The sequence below is a fragment of the Crotalus tigris genome, unplaced genomic scaffold, assembly GCF_016545835.1.
Source record: "Crotalus tigris isolate CLP2741 ecotype Arizona unplaced genomic scaffold, ASM1654583v1 scf7180000024343.1644824, whole genome shotgun sequence".
NCBI classification, from domain to species: domain Eukaryota; kingdom Metazoa; phylum Chordata; class Lepidosauria; order Squamata; family Viperidae; genus Crotalus; species Crotalus tigris.
The window spans coordinates 553,403-574,351 of record NW_024100513.1 but is presented as its reverse complement, the minus strand read 5'-3'; the positions used below and the strand labels follow the sequence as shown (position 1 = coordinate 574,351).

Sequence of the window (20,949 nt, the reverse complement as noted above, 5' to 3'; positions counted from 1 at the left end):
GGAAGTGAGGGGGAGAAGGGAAAAAGACCATACTTCCTTTGTTGCAGTAGAAGGAAGCATTTACATTGAACCTCAACTTTTTACTTTTCCATAATATTATAAACTAGCCATTTCTGTAACAACAAATGAATCCAATCAGTAAAACCCAAAATCCGCCTCCTTTTTTTTAGTCATCAAATTTTTGACATCTTGCTAAGCACTGGTGGTACTCAAATATTGTCATGTCCTAAAAGTGGTACAATCTGTGAAAAGGTTGAAAAGCCCTGACTTATAGGATGTGCCCACAATCCAAGATCTTAAGGGAATGACATTCGGTGAAGTTGTGATGGCTTCAGTGCTCCAGGTTGCTACTGTGCTGCTGCTGTGGTCACATGATCTTCATTTTCAATGGTCTGTGACAGTGTCCTATCCCATTTTCCACAATCACTCCCTTCCTCTCCACTTAGCAGCAGCTATTACCTCCCTGCTGGGAAGGGAAGGGAAAGGAAGGGAAGATTTCCAATGATCCCTAGCAGATTCCCACAAGGAAACACAGTCAGGAAGCCAGCAGGGGTGAGAAGTTACTCTTGCTCCCACTGCTTTTTTGCTCATCTTTAATCATTCTGTTTAGGCTTAACAGGGCACAAGTTGTCTAGTATTAAATAAAATAAGCTGTCTTCATCATTAGACAAATGTGACATGCAATTGCCTCAGTAAATTTATAAAAAATTCCCTTTCTTGCAACATTTTGTCTCCTTTCTCCTAAACTAAATAATTTCCCATATACAGTACATATCAAACCTTATCCCTGAATGTATGTGTAAGGGAATTTATGTTTGGAGAAAATACCACTTTCCCAGATTAGTGCTTTTTTGATTCTTAGATTTCATCCTCAACCAGAATAAAAGCAAACGATTATTTCTGTATCTCCATACCCTGCTGATTAGGAAGTTTAGATTTAGATCCAGTGCAACCCATATTTTACCTACAATACAAAATTGGAGATCATCTTTCCCATTAGCATGCAATTCTCACATTATCTTGGGAAAATTTGAAAATAATTCTAGTAACTATGTCTTAAAAACATATTGAGCTCCAATGTTGCTAAGTGAATAATGATAGGGTGCCTTTTACACTAATGCTACCCTGTCTAGAATTATGAAAATAAAGACATAAATCTTCAGGTATAATTATTTTATCATTTTAGAGGATGAAGGTAAGATGATCCTGCTGATTCCTAGGTTGATGCCCTTAAAAGATGTGAATTTAAATAGGTCACAGGAAAATTATTTGGTTGGATTTCTAATAGCTTCTTTTTGTGTACTGTCACACAACTGCTTGTTTTCTACCTCTAGAAAGCTCCCAGAGTTTGGAAATTGGAATTCATCTTAAAAACTAAGTAAGGCATGGAAAGCATGCAGAGTACACCACCTGACATCTTTCCAACCCTGTTAATAATGGGTCTATGACAACTTGCTGCTGCCACCTCACCCCAGCTAATTTGCCATGGGGATAGCTTGGTGTGAGCCTGGGCCTCTATTTTGGTTTCCAAAACTGGCCCAGTTTAAGGGAGGCAAAAGTTCCAGCCAGTCTGAACTCCTTCTCTGAAGATTTCCTTGTCTCACTTCCCAGTGCCCTCCTTAGCAGGTTAAGACACACACACACACACACATACACACACACACACACACACACACACACACACACACACAGATGTCTCTCCAAGCTTGGGGACTTTTATTCGCATCTGAACTCGCAGGCTGCCAATCATGCCTGTGTTTGGGGAGAAAGGCCTCTCTTTTGGCATGCTGCCCTGGACTCTGAAAGCTCCCAGTTTGGGGGGGGGGAAGAGGGGCAAGCAGGGATAGTGACAGGTTGATTCACTCCTGACAGCATTGCCATGAAGGCTCTTTCCAGTGAAACATCCAGACCACAACAATGACTTCTGCCTAGCCCGTCTGCTTCTCCTTCTCCAAAGGCTTCCTTGCCTAGCTTTCCAATGCCCCCCCCCCCCGCAGAAGATGGGCTAACCAAGAATCATTGTTCTGGGCTGACTTGCCCTGTCACTGTCTCTGCTGCTTGACCCTCTCCCTATCTGGGAGCCGTCAGCCATAAGAATGACTCCCAATTAGCCTGCAGGAGAATGCTGGAAAGTGAGGCGAGGAAGTCTTCAGAGAAGTAGTGCAGGCTTGTAGGAACTTTCAGCTTCCTTAAGCCAAGCCAGCTTTGGAAACCAGAGCGGAAGGCCCAGACTCACAGCGAGTTGTCTCCTCAGCAAGTTGGCAGGGCGTGGTGTCCCACTGCAAGGTGGCAATGATGTAGTGGTGGAGAATTGTCCCATTCTGATCTCCAACAGTGGCCATAGAAGGAGTCTAGTTTCTTCTGTAAAACAAAGTGTCAGCTTCTTGAGGTAGGCAAGGTCAAGCAGCAGAAACATCTGAGATTCCAGGAATATTCTTTATAGTTATAGGGACAAGAACTGAATTATGAAAGCTTTTTCAGAGTTTCTTTCTGTTTTATCTTATAAGAACAAAATCAAGGAGAGGTTATTTTAAATTTAATTTTCTTGTTCTTTTTTTCAGGACTCATTATTTTTCCTGAAACTCCCTCCTTAAGAGAAACATTTCCCCTGTCTCATTTGCAAGTAGACCTGACCAGGGGAATATGACAGAGAAGATCTACATGGACCTAGAAAGGACTATATCCCCTTTCATTGTATGGGAATCACGTGGAAGATCCAACATGGATGGAAGTAAAATGTCTGGTGACTCTGGAGGCAGTTCAGAAGGGCTGGGTTTATGGGGAATTGGCAGACAAGTTGTGATGTGTGACTATCCTCTATCCCTCCCATTATCTTTAGCCATTGTAGTGAATCAGATATTCTTAAGTGACTCCTCTGCATATAAAATCCAGAATATTCAACCTAGTATTCCTCTTCCCCATCCATCTGAACTGTTAAGGGGTAGAGAGGAACAGATGTAGAACATCTGGGATATGGCAACTCTTTTTTGAATGAGGACCAGCTGATAAAATGCTGGATAAATCTTAACTGAAACAAGCAATTGCAGGTAGAAGACCGGCAGACTAATCTGATGGATGCAGGAAAAGGGTTTAGTCCATCTTAGTTTAGTCCAGCTTATTGAATAGGAAGGAGGAAGGTAAACTATTAGTGGAAAGTGACACCAAATTTCCAAATGCAATCTTGGTGCCATCTTGTGCATCTGCTTCATTTTTGTATACAACTTGGTCAAATCAAGCTGTTCCTTTAAGAGGCTGTGCCTCCTACCTGTTTTGGAGAAAGTTAATGGCCCAGGGAACAATGGAATCAAAAACTCTTAAGGGAAGGCAATGTATGTGGCAGGCCTAGACTGCTTGAAAGGAGACATGTTGAGGGAGGAATGTAATGATTATTAAGCAACTTCTGCTGAAGGTAGTAAATCAATCCAGTTGCTCTGTTGATAAGAGAGAACAACTCAAATACTTTTTGAATGATTCATTATATTCTGTTTGTCTGTTGGGTTGCATATTAATGATTATAAATGTTCAGTAAGCGGAAGAGACCTTCCAAAATGTAGATGTGGAAAAAAATCACATCATTGATTAAGCCCTTGTACCCAAAGAATTATCTCTTGAGTGGATGATAGACCTTTGCACTAGACATCTTTGGGAAACATCTAAAATGGTTGTATCCTTTGCAGTCTTCTGGCAGATTGATAATAACATCCGCAGAAACTGTGTACAAGAATGGCTGGAGCAAACTGGCCAGTTTAGCAGTAGGTTCCATGTCCTTTTTCCACTTTGAAAACTCACATCTGCCATATCAAGCAGTGTGTTGCATCTGTGTCTCTGTGTTTCTGCTTTTTGTGCTTAATTTTATATTTCTTCCACTCATGAATAAAACTTTCTCGACTGGAGATACAGGGAACGAGGGTATATATATACAGGATCTGGCAACGACAGTGGCAAATTATGATGTTAGAGCCACAGCCAACTGTTTTGGCTGCCCTTGTTTCTTCAGTCTTGTTGCTGAATCTTTTCTTCACCCATGATTTTGGACCTGTGTAAACCTAGAATTTAAAGTTATCAAAACAATTTTTTTTAAAATCCATATTATTTTGTATCATTCATGCATGGTGCATGGCTATGTAGGAATGAACTATCTTTTGAAGATGATATACTTTTCAGAAAACATGGCTATCCCTCATGGGTTAATGCTGATGTATAGATGGAGATACGTAGGTGTACAATGTCATTATGTAGGTTATATATTTAAACCTGTAAATCTTTACAAAATGTAATGAATAGTTTAATCCTTCAGATAGCTACAGTAAAATATGTTACTTTATTTTTTTTAGCAGAGACAGGGATGACTGCTGTTGTGTCATCCCCAGCAACATAGCTCTGAAGAAGTTGTGGGGGGAGAAAGCAAGGTGTCATTCTTTATATTCATGCAAATAATGACATTTTAAATGATAATGTAATATATCATCCTCCTAACAGTATAATTATCCAGACTCCCTTGTAGATAATTATTCAGGGATAATTGTCAGCTTCTTGAAAAGTTTTTACTACAGATTACATATGTTTTGACTTTAAACAAATTACAGTTAAATGATTTAACTAAAGTGTTTGTAGGTAGTGCATTCAGCTGACATAAAATTTAAAATGTATATATCACTGGAGCAATCTAAATCTAATCAGGTTATAGAAAACATTAATCAATACTTATTTCCTAGTATTAAGTTCTCATTAGAAATGTCAGCCTTCTGCAGCACATATACTAAAATTGGAACGATACAGAGAAGATTAGCATGGCTAATTAGCATGACACACAAATTCGTGAAGCGTTCCAAAAAATAAAAAGAAAGAAAGAAGTGTCAGCCTTCACACCAGACACAACTTTAAGTATCTATTTTGCAAGGAGCTCAATCCCACATTCAAAATAATAGAGTTGGAAGGGACCTTGGAAGTCTTCTAGTCCAGTCCCCTGCTCAGACAGGAAACCCTATACCATTTCAGACAAATGGTTGTCTGATCTCTTCTTTAAAACTTCCAGTGCTAGAGCATTCACAACTTCTGGAGGCAAGCTGTTCCACTGATCAATTGTTCTAACTATCAGGAAATTTCTCCTTAGTTCTAGGTTGCTTCTCTCCTTGATTAGTTTCCATCCATTGCTTCTTGTCTTGCCTTCAGGTGCTTTGGAGAATAGTTTGATTCCCTCTTCTTTGTGGCAATCCCTGAGATGTTGGGACACTGCTATCATGTCACCCCCTAGTCCAGACATGTCAAACTCGCGACATCACATGATGTCGCATGATGTATTGGAGCTTTCCCCCCATTGCTGGCAATGAGGTGGGCGCAGTTTCCTTGTGACATGTCTGGCCCTTGGGCTGGCAGTTTGACACCCCTGCCCTAGTCCTTCTTTACATGAAACTATACAGCAATCATTCTTTATATATTTTAGCCTCCAGTCCCCTAATCATCTTTGTTGCTCTTCTCAGCACTCTTTCTTGAGTCTCAACATCTTTTTTACATCGTGGTGTCCAAAATTGGATGCATTATTCCAAGTGTGGTCTTATAAAGTGGTATTAACACTTCACATGATCTTGATTCTATCCCTCTGTTAATGCAGCCTAGCACTGTGTTGGCTTTTTGGTAGCTGCAGCACAATGCTGGCTCATATTTAAGTGATTGTTCAGTAGGACTTCAAGATCCCTCCCACAATTACTACTATTGAACCAGGTATGACCTATGCTATACCTGTGCATTTGTTTTTTCTTGCCTAAATGTAGAACCTTACTTTTTTTACCACTGAATTTTATTTTGTTAGATAGTGCCAATGTTCAAGTCTGTCATGATCCTTCTGTATCTTAAGCCTATCTTCTGGAGTGTTGGCTATTCTGGCCAGCTTGGTATCATCTGCAAATTTGACGATTTCCCCATCAATCCCCTCATCCAAATCATTGATGAAGATGTTGAAAAGTAATGGGCCTAAAACAGAGCCTTGAGGTATCTCACTGCATACTTCTCTCCACGTAGATTCAGTTACAACACTTCACCAATATGGCGAGGTTAATTTTTCTGCTCAGAAAAAGTCACACATAATGCAGAATTTCTACCTGCTGCAATTCATACCAATCAAAGATTGCTATATGTCTCTGTTCCAGGCTTTAATTGTTTTTCTTCCATGTTTCTGAGTCAACATATTTTTTTTTACCCCATGCAGCTTGAGCATGTTTAATAACAATTTGGTCTGCTGTTGCCATATTTATGTGTTGTAACTGATTTTGCCCAAGTAGTAATCCTTTTGCAAATAGATAAGGCCCTCTAGCTGCCACTTTGCATACACAACATGGTTCCAAATTCCTGAAGTTAGCCATCATCTGATCCCTCTACGTTGTGAGCTCTTGACCTAATCTTTATACTATCAGAGATTTGAATTCAAAAGTAGCCGTTTTTAGAAGTTTTGCTTCTGAACATAAGAAAAATACTGAGTACAGGTAGTCCTTGATTTACAACAGCTGAGTCAAAAAATGCCATTGTTAAGCAAGGCAGTTGTTAAGTGAGTTATGCCTCATGTTAGGACTTTTTTGCTACAGTTATTAAGTGAATCGTGTTAAACAAATCTGGCTTTCTCCATTGACCTTGCTTGTCAGAAACCAGTTAGGAAGGTTGCAAATTGCTGTTGTAACTTGAATGGTCACTAAATGAATGGTTGCATAAGTTAAGGACTAGCTGTACTTAAGCAATAAAGTATCTGTGGAAGAACAGGCTGCTTAGAAAAAAAAAATCAGGTAGCTGCACTGCCTTTTTCCCTCCGATTTTCCCCAGTGTCAGCAAGGCAGAATTGCCAATAAAGCTGCAAAATTGAAACAGGTGTGGGAACTGTGTGTTTTGAGACTCTGCATCTACCAGCAAATGAAGTAAAGCAGCTGAATAAAAAAAAAATGTTTTCCCTTCAGAGGGAATGGATAGTCCAGAAGAAAAGATGTATAGAATAACAGAGTTGGAAGGAACTTTGGAGGTCTTCTAGTCCAACACCCTGCTCAGATAGGAAACCCTATACCATTTCAGACAAATGTTTGTCCAATCTCTTCTTAAAAACTTCCAGTGTTGGGACATTTACAACTTCTGGAGGCAAGTTGTTCCACTGATTAATTATTCTGTCAGGAAATTTCACCTTAGTTCTAGTCCTTAATCTAGTTTCCTTGATTAATTTTCATCCATTGCTTCTTGTCCTGCATTCTGGAGACAGAGCAAGGAAGAGTACAAGTGTGAAATCATGATATGGAAAGTTGCAAGTGCACTAGGAGTTGTCCATTAATGGAAAAGAAAAAAGTAGAAGAAATCCCAAAGAGAGAAATAAAGGCAGAACAATACTTGTAAGAAGAAAAAAACTGCTGTATAATTGTAATACAATAGTCTGTAATTTAGTAATTATAATAGAATAGTTATACTATAGAATATGGCATAGAGGAAATTGTGTAATACTAATGAAATAGTAACAGAATGTAGTAATTGTTATAGTAATAAGATAAGATATCCTTTATTGTCATTTTTTACTATAGGCACACTGACACACATTAAAAATAAAATTCTGTTGTCTGCTCTCAAAAGTACACATACATAACACACATGTAAACATGCTATATACAACATATGTATATACCTACACCTTGCATATAAATATATATAAATATTAATCACTGTCCATCTTGAATACATAGCAGAAAGAGGAAGCTTGAGAGTTCACAAGGTTAATACTGTATGGAACAAAACTATGACTGAATTTGGATGTTCTGCTTTGGATATGTAGTGTCCCAGACAATCCTGCGGAGCCTGCTCAAGCAACACCTATATGCTATTAATAATAGCATTAATAACAATTATTGCAAGTAATGCAGAAATAATAGTAGTAGAATAAAATGTAGGAGATGTATAATTTTCTATCCCTCTGTTAATGCAGCCTAGCACTGTGTTGGCCTTTTTGGCAGCTGCAGCACACTGCTGGCTCATATTTAAGTGATTGTCCACTAGGACTCCGAGGTCCCTCTCACAGTTACTACTATTGAGCAAGGTACCCCCTATACTGTAGCTGTACAGTATATTGGAATAAATAGCCATTAAAATCTGCTTCTCTTTCTGTTTGGCCATCACATGGATGGCCATCACATTGGAAATCACAAAAATCAAAACTTATCACTTCATCCCACCCTGCTTTTTAAGAATACACACCTCTGTTTTTCAATTGGTTCCATGTATAACGGAATGCAGAGAGTTGGAGTGGAGAAAACATTAAGAGAGCGGAAATAGCATGTTGGACCTAGAAAGGGAAAAGAATGAAAAAGAAACTGAAACCAATTCTACCTTGATTGACCTCTGATTCCTGACTTGGTATATCTTGAAAAGCTGATACCATGTCATCTTAAGCTTCTAGAATGCTAAAGGCACTAAACTTTCCTTTATTCTAACCAGTGGGCCTTTCAGATAAATCTCATATCTGAGTTTCAGCCCAGGAAAGCCTATTGTTCAATATTACAGTTTTTCCTTCAGGAAGATCTATTTTTGTTGAAGTCAACTGTGTTGAACTCTCCAAAGTGATTTCAACATAGATTTCTCCTTGGTCTATATGATGTTGTCACCTTATGGCTCTGTTTGGGAACTGAGTGCCCAAGGCTCCTTTGGAAAGCCTCCTTTGCTTGCCATATGGAGAACAAATCGGGAGGATAGTGCATCCTCTTGACTTTAAGATTCAGCCCTCTTCTCAATTTGATATATCCAAGTCACTGTTGCTTTGGCAGTTCTAATTATAATGTTCTGAATCTTACTGAAGGCATTTAGACATTCCTGGGCCAAACCACCTTTCTACACCTTCAATTTTGCACTGTACAATGAATAATTACAGAACAAAAATAAGTTTCTATTTCTTATTCCAGCATTCACCAACTAATTCTATGATAATGTAAGCATCAAAATCAGGCTTCAACTGTCAATGGCAGTTTGGACAATGGAGTCTATTCTTTAGCTGCAAGTCTTCATTCTGATCTCAATGCTGCCACACTTGAAGGATTTGATTTCTTAACTCCCCCAATATGCAATGAAGGGTACAATACTGGCTTTGTCAAGGATTATACAAGGATTTCTATCCAGAAAAATAGACAACTTTGATCAGAAAAAGTTTATTGCCTTTTTCTTGTTTTTGCAATAGCAGAATATGGCTTGAACTTCAGCAAGGAATGAAAATGTGGTTTTCACAATGATAGAAATATTTATTTAGACTTAAACATAGGATGCTGAATGAGTAATCGGAAGGCCCTATACACTTCTTCATTGAGGTACTAGGTAACAATAGGAAGCATGAATATGTAGAGTAAACAGTATTATTGTTTTCTCAATAACCAAGAATTTCTTTTTGCTGCAATTTTTTAATCTTAAATGATTCCTTTATACATAGCAACTAGTTATACTATTTACTGCATGTTAATTAAAATGAATACAACATTAAGGAAAATAAAACTTAAAACAATAAGGAACATGTGGTTAATGTTTGGAAGATGCCAATGAATATATAAAGTTAAAGAGCAATACCATAAACTTTAAAAATGGGATCAGTATTGTGTCTTCAAAGACATAGGCAGTTTTCTTAGTAGGTTATTTTAACAAGTTTTTTATGGTGGAGAAATGGAGACCAGGGTTGAATAAGACTATTCTTTTCAAAGCGAGTGCAATTTCTCACATTTTAAAATTCTGTTGATCTAAAATGAGATGAGGTTTACTTTTGCAGAATTTTGTGATAACAATTTCTCAGATAACAACAGAAATTGAATTAATTTCTCATGTTGCACAATTTATAAACTGTTCATTTAGAAATATATAGAGAAATCCAACTGCAGGATTCATTACTGAAATTTAATGAATGATTTTTCTAGCTTCTTTTAAAACATTTGATCTAAGTAAATAATTAAATAATATTTCAACCTGGTAGGGAAATTTGTTTCAATTTGCTAATAACTTTTGTATTACTCAATTAGGAAAAACTATGATTAGTACGGTATAATGATAGAAGTGTATAATATCTCTCATATATGATAAGATAGGAGATAAGATAGGAAAAGTGACTACAAGAGCTATTTCTACTTTATTTTAAGGCCACATTGATTGAATTTTGGAAGTCTGAAGGTACAGACTTCCTGCTACTACTTATAACTGATTAATTAGGATGGGTCCTTTCTAAGTTTCTTCATCTGACCATTAAACCCTGGATGTTTTCAGAAGTTGTAGCAGGGGCTTTCTGTGTGTATCACTAAAAATATTCTATTGATTTAAATAATGTAAATAATCACCATTCTTGAAATGTTATTGATATTGGTAACCTACAGTATATAATGTGGTGAATTTAAATCAAAATGCATTTAATTTGCTCATTTAATGAATTATTTTATTTATCTTCCACACTTCCTCTGCAATCTGAAGATCTGTGATCTATCTCACCAATCCCCCCATACCCAAGAAAAAGAACTGTGAGTTAGCTCAAGAGAATAATTGTTTCAAAAGATGATCAATGATTGACTAGATACTTGTGACTGGATCAGTACAAGTCTAATAGTTTAAACACTATGCTGTCTGGCTTAATATGAAAATAGATAATATTAAAACTTTTGCTCAGTTGTTTTGAAAAAAATATTCAGCAGTAACAATTTATCCATCATATTCACAATCTTATTAATTCTATTTTATATTCCATTATTTCTACTGGATTAATTTATTTTCAAACATAAAAACTTAAAAACATTATTGCTCAAGGAATGGAAGCAGAGGAAGGATCAGAACAAAAAAGGTTTTATTTTCTAGTTTTATCAGTTTAGCAAGAGTTTAATATATGGATTTGCAATAACTGATATTTGCTTTAATACTGAAAGCAGTTTTGCTTGCATTGTTTGTCTAAGTTTGGGTTTAAATCATGAGATAATTCTTTGCTGTATTCAAAATCAAGTATAGAAAGTTGGATTAGCAGAGCTTGAAACAAAAATAGCACTCGTAAATTGTGGAAAATATGGAAGTATGGAAGTTAGAATTAATTTAAACTTCAGTGCTAAGTTATGAATTATTCAGGGGAATTATTAAAATAGATACTGAGTTCTGTAAAATCTCTTCACATTAAGCTGATTCCTAGTGACTTCTTTTGTGTGTGCCTTCAAGTAAATTTTTTGACTCCTGATGAGTGCCTGGGAAAGTCCCTGCTATTTTCTTGAGAAGATTTTAGGCAGTGGTTTGCCATTGCTTCCTTTATAGGAATGAAAGTGACTGGCCCAAGGTCACCCCAAGAAGGCTTTGGGGACTAGATCCCACAGTCTCCTAGTTTTTAGTTGGATATCTTAACCACTGCACCAAATTGGCTCCCCATGACTTCATAGATGCATCTGTTAGGTTTTCTTAGTGACAATGGTTACTGTTTCCTTCCTTTGGAATTTATTTTTACTTCCAAGTCAAATATGCATGCCTGCATTCCCTGGAAGCCTCACAGCTCAAGAATAACCACCTTCTGAGCCTAGACCAAATCAACTTGGTATTGTTGTCTGCTAGGACAGATATTGGTCCGTGATCCTTAATAGTTGAGATATTTGCATTACCGTTTTAATAAAAATTAAGGACAAAGTGGATTTATAAGTGATTGTATCATGATTCCAAAATCCTCAAATTCCAAATAGTTGGATTAAAAAAGCGATAGTTCTATATTCGTGGCAATAATGGTTTATGCAATGAAAATGCGTAATTTAAGTACCTATATTCTTTTTCTTTTCATTCTTATTTAAATATGTCCTCGAGCCAGATACAGAGGTGCTATATTTTCCAGGAGCTGATGTTAGATATTTAATTGCAATTTTGTATTTTGTCTCATCTTCCTCTCATAGTTTCCTATGGCGATAATAGAGTTCAGTTGTGCACTTAAGGAAAGGCTGAGATTTGGAACAATATTGCCATTGTAACACTAGATTGGAAGGAAAAATTCATTTATCTGCTAAATATTTGATATCCTGGAAGAACAAAGCCTGTTGCATGTAAATGGATAATTTCCACACTGCCGTTTATCAGTGTCTTGCTATATATGGATTTTACTGTAATTATAACATGAACTGGGTTTTAAAATATAATTAGTCTCATTAATCATTATATTGAACCTAGTAGATAATTCTGTGAGCTAAAGCAAAAAGTTAATCATTTTTTTGCATGAATAAGTAAGCTGGGAGCCTTAATGGGATCATGTAAGAGCAATCCCAGAAGCACAAATACATTCACAGCTCAAAAGTTATACAAAATACTAAAATAAGCTTTATCTCTGTGATGTCTATAAGACAACAGATTAAAAGCACCGTCACCTGAGATTGCATAAAATGTGACCATTTTTTACACTTATCATACCACTTAATTTTATCAGTTTTAATTTTTTCATTGTACCTGTTTTTTAAATTGCCTCATTTGAGTTTAAGGTTTCTAGTATTTAAAGCTTTAAGATTTCATAAAAAAGACAAATGGAAGAGAGGCATGATAGGAGCAGATCAACTTATCTCCAGACCAAACATTTCTTCCTTTCTTTAGAATTTGGGAAAATCAAATAAAGTTGAAAAGCAGCAGACTCAAGAGACAAAAAGAAGCAACACATAATTAATGTATTAAAGCCATATAGATACAGTACATGTCAGATTCACTGTACACTAAAAAGTTTTGAACTTTTAGATTTTCAATAGTTCTGGACAAATGTGACCTAAAACATTATCTGTTCACTACATGAGTCAATAACTCAATTAAGAGAACCCAAATAAATTAATGAATCAAAAACTTTATAAATGTTCATTTGTTATTGACAAAAAATGATTTCAAGCTACATGTTTGTGTATGGCAAAAATAGAGCTAATGGATTATGGTGATCTTTGATGTCATGGCACTCATCCGGTTGGAGAGTGTGGTTTTGGGGGGAACAGAATTTAGTTTTTGTGATGTTCACATTTAACTAGTCTTTAGATGAAGTGAGGTAGAGCAGATATAGGATAACATTCAAATGAGATAAAGCTGACTAAGAAGGTGAAAAGAAATTAAAAAATGAAGAACATACTCTGGATTGTTCCTGCTTCTGCATCCAAGAGAATGCCCCAAAATAAATGTCAAGTGTTAAAAGGGAGTGGACAAAGTCTTGCATAATGAGAATCTTATCCACAGTTTCAGGCAAGTAAGAATACCTGCATTCCTACAGAAACATCACACTTGTATTTGTTTCTGTGCTTCATGTCTCTCAGTGTTGCCAGTAGTTGCAGTTCTTGTCTCAGTTGGGAGAGTGGCTTGTTAACGCTGTCTATAGGTAATTGGATCTGTTTCCTGTAATCTGGACTTGTATTACATAGGTTTGATGAAATGATCTGTAGACTTCCAAAGTTTTTACCTGGGTTTGACCAATGCTAGTTTTCCCTTTGGCATTTGTTTAATTACTGCTGTCAACCATAAAGAGGACACTGTAATTTCACTGAAAGCTTCCTTCCTTGATAATTGTAATGGATTAAATTTTTCTTTGAAGTAAATAGGAGGCTCTTCATTTTCAGTTACAAATTTGCATGTGTGTAATTGTTTATGTAACAACTACAACTGCATTGAATATATAGTTCAAATGAACAATTCAAACTATAGATACCGGTATTCTGATCGTTATTTTGTTTTAAAAACTTCCACATTTACTTCTAATCTTGATTCTAAAATGGATTTAGACAAAGCAGTGGAGGATAATGGTATAATGGCTCATCAATTTTTTCTAGCAGGATATCTTCCTATTATATAGAGTTCAACTCTTAGCATTTTTAGCTAAGGCCATGTTAACTTGGAATCCTCGAAGTTGAATTCCATACATCTGGATGTGCTATCTCTAGAATCATAGGAAACTTTCTTTTTAATAGTAGATGCTGAAAAATAGCAACATTTATTCCACTTATCTTTGCATCTGTTTTCCATAACAGAAACAAGATATGAAAGCCAAGGATTGGAATTGACGTGCTCCCAAGAGTTTTCCTTCTCCTCAAAATTAGACTTGCTGAAAACTAAAAAAAAAAAAAACAACCATTGGTTTTGACATTCTTATGAAAAATCTCATGAGATTTGGTAATCTTAATGATTTCATGAGACCTCACAAGAGATTGCTGAAATTTGAGATTGTGCAAAATTTTGGCATTTTCTCTCCTCATCCTGGTGTCTGAAATCTGACACCAAGTAGGGAGTTGTCTTAGTCTATCAAACTAGGTTGCTGTTATATAACTAGAAAATTTTTCACATCTTATATTATTGGGTGGGTGGGTGATGCTGTAAGGGACTAGAAATTGTAAATGTGATTATGGCCACAATGTTTACAAACCATAACTTTTTATGAACTTAAATGTAGGGTATCCATTGGTCAGTGGGCTGGAAATATTATCTTTACAAGTTTGTGTGTTTTAAATAAAGCTGTTATCCATTTGCAAATGAATCTTGCTTCAGCTGTTCCAGAAAATAAGTCTGATTTCCTATGCAACTTGTGAAAATTTGAACTGAAAATCTTTAAAGTTTGATCAGAAAATGTTATAATGACCTAGAGCATTATTGAATTTAGCAGATGTATTTTCTGAAACATAAAAGTAAAGCTTTAAAATGTATTCCATATTAATTTTTGTAATAAAAAGTATTTCATCTGAAACTTTTGAGTAAAAGAATTAAAACATGGAAAAAATGTGGTTTATGTAAAAACATGAATATAAATCTTTAAAGAAAAACATCTTGCCTTACATTGCTCAAATAAGCTGGAATTTGATAGATATTGAAATTGGCAGTAGCAAACTGAATATGTCTTGAACCTGAACCAAGAAAACATTGTTATAAAAATCTGCTTCAGAATATTAATGGGACTAATTAGAGATACTGTATCATCTATTGAAGCACACTGCAAAACTCATTATACCCAACAAATAATCTAAAGATTTTGTTTTTATGCTCTTTGCACTCCCCCCTCCTCTTCTCTTTTGGTAATTCTTTATAGTCCAATTAGAAATATAACTGTTGTTGAATACTTTTGCTATTGCTGTTTGTTTGTTAATAAAGGCCTTTAATAATTTGCTTTTAATATTTATCATGAGGCTTTTATGCTATTTATATTATCAGTTACAAAGTTTTCATTCTACACTTTTCATCTCCTTGCTTAATCTTTTGTTGGAATATTTAACTACATAATGAGATTTGATATCTGTTGCTTTCAAGAAAATGATTTAGATGTTGCAAGATAATATTCTGTAAATTGTTTGTTTGGTTTAAGAGCACAAGAACAGGGCAATAACCATTTTTGGAAAGAAGGAACAGAAAATGTTGCTCTATACCAGGGGTGTCAAACTTGCAACGTCACATGACGTGTCATGATGTATCATGACTTTTTTTCCATTGCCGGCAATTTGACACCCCTGCTCTATACTCACTTTCTCCCATCACAAATATTTCTGCATGCATTTTCCTGCTGTAGTTTTAAAATATTCTTTTCTGCCTTACGTCATCTTGAGTGCTTCCGTCCATTTTGATTACCCTAACACAAATACACACACACACATACACACATCCAATAGACAAATCCATGGGAAGGCTTTCTGGGAACAGAAAGGTGGGAATGTACATTAGCAGGGGAATTCTGCATGTTGGGAGGACAAGGCTGCCTATTGGATAGAATGACTACCTTACAAGCTGAATCCAGAAAAGATTTTTTCAGGTAACATACCACTATGAGAACAGGACAGGAACAACTTAACAGTGTAGCATAGATATTCCTTCTACTTATGAATGTATTTATAGGTCATCAAAGTAACTGATTCTGTTTGATTAAGTCCTTGAATAATCAGAGTTCCTTTGAACTTTGTCCTTTTCTGTCTAAAAGAGAATGTGATAAACTATAATGCAGTGGTCACCTACATGATGAGTGAATTTGTATCTTCAGATCCAGAATTGATTTTCAATTATGAAAGTGGGACAAACATAGGTTGATAAATTGTCTCATCTGTGCTTTCTTGATCGTCATTTTTCATTTTATCCATAAACATAAATTGTCTTGAATAGTTATCAGTTAGTGAAGTGATACTTATCTCCACAAACTTTGCAGCCTGACATTTCATTTGCTATTACTGACAAATCTGCAATGCCATTTGTTTTTTTTATTTTTTTGTAAGAATATTACGTTTATTCAAGGAAAGTTAAAATACAAGACACCAAAATATTAAAAAAGCAAAAAATAACACAAGCAAGACATTAAAAAGAAAAAGTGTCTTAAAAAACTAATACATATACACATAACATCCTCCCTGGTTGAATGCTGATTAATGTAACATGACAATATTAATTTCCCACCCTTTATAAAAAGGCCAGAAGAATTTTAAATTACTCAACAACTAAGTCTATTTACAAATTGTTAGCCTGTCATCTATATACTATATCAATAACAAAATAGTTAACAGGAAAAGCAATAATAATATTATATAAAAGTATAATAATAATAATAATAATAATAATGATAATAATAATAATAAACAACTATTAGTAGTAGTGGAAGAAAGATAAGATTGATATTCCAAACACCTCTGGTAACAAACTATTATTGTGATAAACTTGTAGAAAATTTATTATAGCTTCAATCTGAGATCATCCCAAAAAATTAACCCTAATTGATCCTGAATCAAATATCCACATTTGTTTCTTAATGCCATGTCTTATCAATTGCTGAATTGATTAAATGCAATAAATCCTATCTCCAAAGCTAATCTGTCTTCCCGAAAATAAGCTAGATGGGATCATTCCACAATTAAATACAATAGGTTCATTCCCCACTCTCCTTCAAACCCCTTAAATAAGACCTATTTACTACTTATCTACCCAGAGAGTTCTCTGCTATTATATGGAAACATAGGATTAAGCTTCAGAAAGGTGTATGGAGTTGGCTCTGTTATTTCTGTTTCTTCCTGGCCGCTTTACTGCTGAAAAGTCACACTCCTCTTGGTTTTGATTTTCCACAGTTTGTATTGTTCCTAGGTCCATATTGTCATCTGCTACTTTGAAAATAGAATCATTTTGTGAATTTAAAATGTTTAGAGTTGGTTTCTTCAGAATATTTTTCACAGACTTATGAGTTCATTAAATCTTTTAGACACCCCCCCCCCAAGTGTCAGCCACCACTTTCTCTCTGTAATCCAATATGTTGAAACTCAGTGAAGTAGATCAGCAGGACAGCGGATAATAAAGAAACAGGGAGGATAGTTTCTGGCTGTTTTGATCCAGGTTAATAAAATACAGATTCCCTGCAGTGAATATTCAGTAAAATATAGTCCAAATATAAACATTTTCACCATCCATTTTCACCATTCCATTTTTCCATATGGAAATACAGAAATTGATAAGAGCAACCAAATAAATCAAAGACAAAGCAGAAAGAGGAGATTACGTCATCAGGGAGTTGAAATATATCAGCATTCAGCCAGCCAATTAACATTTAGAGATCAAAAACAAAAACATAAGTTCAAAAAATGAAGTTAAAAGTCCCAGGCTTCCTTATGAAAATGCTCTGCTGGTAGGAAGAGAAAGTAAAAGTCCTTTGACTTTCTGGTTTCTCCCACAAGGAATTACAGTCTTCAAGGAACCCTTCCTAGGCCTGCCCATAGCCATCCAAAAGTCATCATGGGTCATTTCTAAGTGCCCCCAGAAGGTAGGACTGCCAAAGAGCCAGCTCTGGCAGCAAACACAGCAGATTGTGGGTAAGAGAAAGAAAAACTATCATCCTACAGCAGCCATTTTGGAAAGGAGTCTTTTTGTAATGAGTTGTTTTTCATGTACTAAAACAGAAGTAAAATTTCTCTTTGTTTTGTTTTACTATTTCTCCCCTCCCCCCGCCCTTATTTATCCATTAACTAGAGAAAGAACAGGAAGGTTACTTGCATTTCTCTTCTGGAACAAACATTTTATAGCTTTAAGGGCAATTTCCCAGATTTGGACTGTAGAGCCATAGGAAAATATGATCCAGCTTCTCAGTTGGCCAGAGAGAACTAAGCTCTGTTGAGATGAAATAATTTCCCATTACACAATTGAAAAAAAAGCCCCAATGTTGATGAAAGTTATATTTATAGTCATGCTTACAATCTGCTTTGGAAGCATAAGGCAGGAAAAAAAAACCCAGATAAAAATATTTTAAATAAGGATATTAACAAGGTGTCCCAAGGATATGAAAATTAATAATAACGTTGTTAAATTTATGTGCCACCCAACCCCCAGCAAAATTATACTATTATAAGTATTATGACATGTAATTTTCCTAATGATGTTGTGATTGCATATGACAGTGATGCTGCAGCTCCGCTTGCCCGGCGGGGCGGGGATGCGCTCATGCACTGGGACACACATAGGGCTGCTGCCTTGCTTTCTGTGCCATGCCAGGGCTGGGCATTTTTTTACTAACTTGCATTTCAGCTGCATTCCGTTTCTCTGTTTGCTTCTCAGTCTTCGCCATGTGTTTGTGGAACTATCGGTAAAAAAAAAAAGTTCCATGAAATTTTCTAACTTCTTGTGAAGTTAGAAAGTCTCATGGAACTTTTTGTTGTCCCACAAACACGTGGCGAAGGCTTAGAAGGGAATGGAGAAACGGAATGCAGCTGAAATGCAGGTTAGTAAAAAAATGCTTGGGGGAGGCCAGGGCATCTGGGCGGGGTCGAGGGTGGCAACCTTACCCTGTGCGGCTTTGGCAGGTGTCTGGCAGGGGGAGGGAAGCAACAAGCCCCACCCCACCCCTCACATGGAGCGCCCTGCTCCCATTGCTCCCCCACTCCCCACGGTACATTTTTTCCAATCCGTCACTTCCTCTGCCACTGTGTGGGACTGAAAACAAAGTTCAATCAAGTAATTCCAACTTTGCGAGATCTTTTTTTTTCTGCGAGAAGTTGAAATTGATTGATTGAAACTTTTTTTTTTTGCACACAGTGGCGGAAACCTAGGACTGGAGCGACGGTGCACGTGCCCACAGAGAGGGCTCCGTGTGTCACCTGTGACACGCATGCCATAGGTTCGTTACCACGGGCATATGATGTTGCTCATATCTTAATCACTTGTATAACATTATCTTATGTTATTTACATAAAATTCATTAGAAATTTTTTTAGATGACATGGGTGCTTCAGCTTTAATAAATTTTGTATTAGAAGAAAAACACCAACAGATTTAAGATAAATCAAAACCTTTTCAGTAGGAATCTGTTTCAAGTCAGCTTCTGACAGAGAAATCTTATCCTTGTAAGGAGTGGAAATGCTGGAAAGAAGAAAAGAAGGGTTAGAGAGTAATCAGGATGATTTGAAGAAGTGGGTGACCTAGAAACAAAATAATTTAGATAGAAGTCAAAAATAAGATAATGTTATTTATCCTTGTCAGTCTTCTCTAAACCCGGAAGAAAGGCTACATAAATGATTAGATACAGAAATGGCAGAATTGAAATTCATATCTGAAAGTTTGATTTCATCTTATGCTTAAATGTGAACACTGGCTTCTAGGCAAATTCCTATTCCAAATTAATGCTACATTTTCTTTAATGTTCCCCCATCTCTTTTTTTTCTTTTTTTCTCCCTCCAAACTACAGTATGATATAAGCCTAAGGACTATAAATCTCATAGTATTGTGTTTCCCTGAAAGTAAGACCTACCCCCAAAATAAGTCCTAGTTTGGGGACGAGACACATACCTAAAAAATCAAGCTAGGGCAGGGAGGGTGGAGCTGCCCCACGTGCCCCGCAACCGCTTACCTTGCAGCCAGGCATCTCCTCGCCAGCTCACTTCTTCTGTGGCATCCCCAGAAGGCCCCTGCAGCCACGAACAGAGCTATGGATTCAATCGGTTATGCAGAGCCTCTTATGCAAGGTTCTCAGCTGTAGAGGCTTTCCAAAAAGGCCTGAGTGCGAAATGTAGGCTGGAATGCAGCTGCAGAATAAAACTGCTCCTTCGACTGCAGAAGTGGACTGGCCGGGCGGGGCTGTCGGTGCCAGAGGTGAGTGGAAAAGACACCCCCCCCCCCGAAAATAAGATCTGGCACCTCTTTAGGAGGCAAAAAGAAAAAAGAAAAAGACCAGGTCTTATTTTGGGGGAAATATGGTATATGAGAGTTGTTAGTCTTTGTTGTGTCTTATACTCCATCAGGTCTTGTGATTAAGTTGTTTGTGGAAATAAAAGATTTTCCTGAAATAGGTTTTATAGAGAAGTGTAAGTTTTATGCAGATTTAGATCATGATTACCATCTGCACATTTTACTATGTGCTCTGTGCTTTGGAAAGTGGAGATTTTAGTCCTACACACCATCAGCCTTACATGGAACTTTTGCCTCTTTTTACGTCAGTGCCTTTTGTTTCTCCATGGTTGAGTCTTTCAGACCATTTTCAAAATACATACTTTTGATTGGAATGATAGCATAATGGGTCCATGGTCCAAGCTTGAGATTGTTTTCTGTTAAACCTCCAGTAAAAAGTAACTGGTCCACCTGAAAGTTACTCAATGCAGAAAAGTTAATTCATTTAAATGCATTTGCAAATATATCACAGCACAACCTAATTACTGCTGCCATAATGGATACATAGAGCCCTGGTCTTGTAGAAAAACGTAAGAGACTTTTACGAATTCCAGAGGGTGTTAGCAGAGAGATTTATTTTGAGCAAGGTTCAGAAGCAATTAACAACCAGCAATTCTGAACAAAACTACAGTTTTATACTTTCCATTTCTCAGAAACAAAGAACCATACATAAATCTATATTGTATTTTCTTCGGTTAGTTTCTCACAGGCATACAATGAAGAGAGTTTTGCTTCATACAATGTTTCTAAATGCCCTGCGCATTTGATTAGTCACAGATTGCTTACACAGCTTTATTCCAGTAACTATGCAGACACATCATTTTTCTTTTAGTG

At 36.4% G+C, this 20,949-nt stretch overlaps 1 protein-coding gene and 1 non-coding gene across 2 annotated transcripts in view; both read left to right on the top strand.

Annotated features, from left to right (window-relative positions):
* FAM155A (family with sequence similarity 155 member A) overlaps window positions 1-20,949 on the top strand; it is a 465,216-nt gene that overhangs the window by 313,724 nt on the left and 130,543 nt on the right. The gene's annotated exons all lie outside the window — the stretch shown is intronic.
* On the top strand, window positions 4,737-4,838 carry LOC120300556. Its single transcript, XR_005554689.1, has one exon. It is a non-coding gene; the product is annotated as a U6 spliceosomal RNA (small nuclear RNA).